This window comes from Callorhinus ursinus, unplaced genomic scaffold, assembly GCF_003265705.2.
Source record: "Callorhinus ursinus isolate GAN/ISIS: 27379988/994484 unplaced genomic scaffold, GSC_fseal_2.0 scaffold4, whole genome shotgun sequence".
Taxonomy (NCBI): domain Eukaryota; kingdom Metazoa; phylum Chordata; class Mammalia; order Carnivora; family Otariidae; genus Callorhinus; species Callorhinus ursinus.
Window position 1 is genome coordinate 154,308,095 of NW_027397066.1, and position 5,634 is coordinate 154,313,728.

At 50.8% G+C, this 5,634-nt stretch overlaps 1 pseudogene; it reads right to left on the reverse strand.

Annotated features, from left to right (window-relative positions):
- Positions 1-484: 484 nt before the first annotated feature.
- Positions 485-2,476, reverse strand: LOC112825822 (V-type proton ATPase subunit D pseudogene; annotated as a pseudogene).
- Positions 2,477-5,634: the final 3,158 nt, after the last annotated feature.

Below are 5,634 nucleotides of genomic sequence, written 5' to 3' on the forward strand. Positions count from 1 at the left end.
AGGAAAAGTGAAGGTTTTTATAAAGCTTGTGGAGAGAAGTGCCGCGGTCACACAGGGATGGCTGCAGCAGTCTCAGGGGACGGTGTCAGGGCGCGCGAGCGGGCAGCACGCTACAGGGTAGTTGGCCCACATGTGTTGCCCCAAGGCCACCGTAATCAGGGCAATCTCCCACGTTTCTCAAGGGCAATCTCCTCATGTGTCTGGGAAGCAGGTCACTTGTAACACAGATGTACATGGAGTGGGGTAATACTTGCGCAGAATAAATTCTACAAGTTCCCAGGCAGGTTCTACCAATCTCTTCTGTGACAAATCGTTGCGGAATTATGATTCTGCAAAGGAAATCCCATAAAGGGACACCCAAGAAAACTTTACAACCTGCGCAATTCCTAGACCAAAACAATAAAGAGCCACCCATACCGAACTTACGCACCTCGAGTTCAGATGCTCAGCCCGAGGGCTCCTGAATGCAGCTGAGCAGGAAAGACTATCTGAACAAAAGAGTTCTGTGCTTTTGTCCAGCCAGCAGATTAGCGGGCTCCCGTCCTCTCTCCAGCTACACTCCTCTGCGCCAAGTCCTGCTCAGATTTTTCCTGGAGAATCTTTTTCTTCTTCTGTATTTTCTTTAACCTGTAGAAGTCTCACTCCCTCGCATCCAGCTCTGTGATGATACAAGCAAGGGTGCATCCAATCCGGGGAAGGATAACATGTTCAGTGGTATTTACACGCCTGTGGGTTATCTTAACAGCTTCATCCAAAGTAACAAAGGAAGTCTGCAGCGAAGCTACTCCTACTGCTTTGGCATTATTCCTCTTTAATTCAGAGGCATCGTCCCCACCTCTGGCTAAACCAGTCAGTTTGTAACTGTCAGTTTCTTCATGGTTATGTTCAAATACTGGCAAATATCACCTGCGGCATTATCCTCGCCGGAAACTCCACTTAGCCTTCACTTACACTGTAGATAACTGTGGTGCCCAAGTCCCCTCGGACTGTGAACGTGGCCTCGGCAAGTAAGGGCAGCTTCTCTCATCACATTTTGATCTCTGTTATTTTCTTCAGGGTCTGGCGAAATCAGGGAGTTAAGGCATCATATTGTTTCTTCGGGAGGTTTTGACCTGTCTTGCTCCTTTTAATGGAGCCTTTGCAATGGTCTGTGCCACCTGCCAGGGAGAGGTCTCACTTGGGTCTTTGCCCACATTCTGAAGGTGACTATTTGGCTCGGGTCCCCTGCAACAGTCTCAGCCACAGCGCCTTCCTCTGGGAGGAGGATGCTCGTTGTGCCCATTCTCTAATGGGGTGTGTGTGTGTGTGTGTGTGTGTGTGTGTGTGTTCAGTTTTGATAGAAATGCTCCTGTTCTGTTAAGTTTGAAACCGGCTTCTGTTACTTGCAAACTCACAGGTAGTCTACTTTTGAATTCAACAGAAATAAAAGCTGACGTTTATTGAGCACATACTTTGCATCAGGCACTGTTCTAAGTGACTTACAGGTTGTAGTCCCCTAGATATGTGTTGTTTTTATAAACATCATATGTTTGATATATGACGGGGAGTGAGGTGGGGAGGGAAAGGCTACCCCCTTCTTTCATGTCTACAGAGAAAGCTCTTTTTGGATGACAATCCAAATATTTAGATAACTGATCTAAATATTTAGATCTAAATATTAACCATCATTACAATTTAGTTTACAAATCCACTTAACAGCATAAATAAACAGGTTCAGCAATCCAACCTTGCCTAGATTTGAATTGGCTAAGTTTTATTTGTGTTTCGGTTGATTGAAAAAATCTAAGCTGTTGGTGTCACAAGCGTTCATGAATCACGGGAGCCAGTCCTCAAGTGAGATAGCATGGCTCACGTTTTTAAAAATTACGTAGTATGCATGTTTTTATTTGTTTTAGGTAAATGTCTGACAGTATTCAATTCAATAAATTTTATAGAAGAGATCTCCCAAACTTCAGTCTCCCCCTAAAATAAAGGCAGAAAATAAAAGCTCATTTAAGACACACAGTTTTTAAACATTGCATTGGCATGAGGGCAGCAGCCTGCACGGGCAGTGACCAGATATTCTGAATTCTTGTGTGAGGCAAGGACCATTATTTCCTGAAGTTTGGAAAGCGACCAGAAGTTTGTTGAGGGTCCCCAAGGTGACTGTGCTGCTGGCCTTATAATAGAACTACATCTGTGACAGGCAGAGCCCCTTTGGGGCCTGGGCACTGTCCTCTGGTTCCCGGGGGGCTGTGAGCTTGAGTTATGGGTGAGTCGAGTCATTGAACAGGGACTGCCCTTACGTGCCTGGCTTCTGGAAAATCAGTCCTTTATGCTGCAACTTCTTTCCACCCTTTGACATCAACAGGAAGATGTGGAGCCCCCTTTCCCACATTATAGTCATGTTTCCACCCTGGGAAGAGGTAGATGACTGGAGTCCCACAGGGTAGCCAAGCAGCAGGCGTGGATTCAGTGAATGGCCTCCCGCGCCCATTGCCACGGTGCACCCTGAGCTGTGGAAAGTGGCAGTCAGCAGAGTGACATCGCCGATCTGCTCCTCACGGGCCCTGTGTCCCTTTGACTAATGTCCAGCTGCTATATTTAGATGGACTGATCACAGGCAGCTGGCTCTCCCACAGCCGATGCAGCGGGCCCAGGGTTGGCCTCTGTTCACCCACCTTCCTCAGCGGAGCTCAAGACAGCTTTGGACATTGAGGTGCAAGGAACGCTCAGTCCATCTCCTTCCCCTCCATCTGTTCCCTGGTGGCGACCCCACCCCTCTTAACCTCTGGGCTTTGACCTTGGTGATTGCTCTCCTCACTCTTTAACCTTTGGACTCAATGCTTGACACTTTTTCCTAAAATAACTGTATTTCTTTCTCTGTTCCTTTTCCTGTTCTCTGTTCCTATTTCTTTCGCTGTTCCACCGTACTGCCTTATGCCATCTTGGGGAAGCTCTGGGACTCTCCCATCTGGGTAAGGCTGGGCGGGCAGAGGTGTATGTGGCTCGCCTACTCTCCGTCTTCCCGATATTAGCCCCCACCAATTCAAATCTAGGGTCTCACCACTTAATGGGAGGCTGTGTGCAAGTTACCTGGACCATTTGACTCTGTTTCTTGTATAAATGGGGTCTTGAGTCCCTTTCTCACAGGGCTGTAGTGAGATTTACTGATTACACACACACACAGTCCTTCACTGTGTAATACTCAGATACTAGCTAAATAACTCTAGAAATAAGGCAGCTTTCTGTATTTCCCTTTCCCCCCACCTTGGTCTCTGCTCCCAGGTTGTGAGGTCCTGTCCTCCTGCCTCAGTCCTCCTCCCGAATTAGTCAGTAAAAGGGACTCAGACAGAGTGCTCCCCTCCCCTGGTAGCAGAGAATCTCTCATTGGCTGCCATCACCATGGCAACTCACTGTCTCCTCCCCTCTCCCCCCTTCCCCCCTTTTCCAGAGCAGCCGATTGTGGAGTTCCAGACTTCTCAGCGCTGGGAGGGAGGAGGAAAGAAATGATTGGGGGGGGGGGGAGGGGAGAGAGGCTCCCTTGACTGCAAAGGCGGCCACGTGGTTCAGGTTCGCTTGGATTCCTGAGACCAGCCTGGCCCGCAGTGTGGCCTCTACTATCTCTGCGCATTCAGGCAACCATTTAGATATCCCTAGGCACTCCTGATTCCCTTTGAATTGGGCCAGCTTGGGACCTGAGGGTCCTGGGTTCGTGGCATGTGGCATGCATGATAGGCATGTTATTCCAACCGAAGAAGGGTTTTCGCACCACTGCCTTTGCAACGCTGCTGGGGGTTACACGACAGGACCAGTGGGAGCGAGCTTTGTGAACTCCAAAGGCTGTCAGGGGTCATTCAGTATTCCGGTCACCCCCCACCCCCACCCTGTGTGGTGGCCAGAGCGGGGCTACAAAATGGGTGCTTTCCTCTCCTTTCCTGATGAGCGGGGGGGGGGGGGGCGGTTGGAGTTGGAGATATAAGTCCACGTGGGGCCCCCAGAGAACAGCACAGGGCACTGGGCAGGGAGCCGCCAACCAGTGGGTCCCAGCTGTGTGGTCCGTGCCAGGGCCCGAGAACCTGCTTCCTCCCCCGAGACGCTTGCAGAGCGGATACACGGCAGGGCTTCTACATGCACAAATGGTGATGTGCACCTGCTCTTAGTGCTTGCGATTCAAAAATGATTTAAAAGCATGGCCTGAAGAAAGGTAACTTTTGTCTGTTCTTTGTCAGCAGGGCGGTGGTGGTAGAGGGTGGGGGGTCAGTGACATTGATGGTGGTAGAGCAGACCTGCCATAGAAAGGGTGAGGGGAGGACATCCTGACACCTGCTACAATGAGGATGAGCCTTGAGGATATGATGCGAAGTGAAGTAAGCCAGAAACAAAAGGACAAATACTATATGATCCTAATTATATGAGGTAATACATGAGGTAATGAATTTGCTACAAGAGGCAAATTCATTGGGACAAAAAGATTAGAGGTCACCAGGAGCCGGGAGGGGGAGGGGGAGAGGGAGAGGGGAGTTACCGTTTTACAGGGACAGGGTTTCAATTTGGGAAGAAGAAAGAGTTCTGGAGAATGCTGATGGCTGCACAAAATCGTGAATGTGCCTAATGCCATCGAAGTGTATACAGAGAAATGGGTAAAGTGGTAAGTTTGGTGTTTTGTGTATTTTACCACAGTAAAAGAAATCCACCCCCCTCCCCAGAGAAAGGAGGTGAGGTGAGGCAGGGTGCTGGGGCGCTGCCATGGGAGTGCGGGGGTGGAGAACACACTCAGTGAGGCTTTGATGGGAGAGGCATTTTAGAAAAGGGGTCTTGTTTGACCGGCTGCCTGGCCCTGCCACTTCCCGTGGACCGGCTGGCTGAGAAGGTGACATCAGGGGTTTCCTGCCCTCATTTCCTGAGGGAACTAGGGAAGCCACCATGTATGACCTGTCCCCTACCTGTCCCCTCCCCTCGGGGGTCCATCTGTTTTAGGAATCACCAGGGTAGTGATGCTCCTCAGCTTCAGTCATGCTCTTCTTCCCTCTGGACGGCCCAGGGAGGGTTGAGTGGCCTGTGAGGACCCACCAGCGCTAGTCAGTCAAGTTGCCACAGGAGAGGCGTGGCCAACATCACAGCCAGGTGGCAAGAGGGAACCCCTGCTCTCCTGGGACCCATGGGCCACGCCCTCACGAGCTCCAAGGCCTGGGGTGTCTGCAGCCCCTCCCTGCCTTCTGAGTCACCGTTCAAACCCACCAGCCCTTCCGACAGCAGCTGGAAACAGGCACCAAGCCCTCCGGAAGCTATTTTTGGGGTTCATCTGTTCTTTCTGATTTCTCCTCTAGATTCCATATTTTCCCACCCCCAGATCTGAAAGAGCTAAAGATTCTGGAAATCATTCATCATTCCCCCTCTCCAGGTGCTCTCCCTCGCTGGACAGCTCAGCTTGCAAGCGGTGCCTTCACCCCCACCTTCCTGTACCACTCCCCCCTTCTTTTCTGGATCCCCACCCTCACCCTCTGGCCCCCAGCTCTGCAGGCGGCATGGAGAGCAGGCTATTTGTCTGACATCATCCTCCACTCCCCGGCCTGCTAAGAGTTACTCACTCAGGCAATCCCTGCTCCGCCAGAGGAGGCTGTCCAATTGCCAAGCAACCCACTGCTGGCCAAT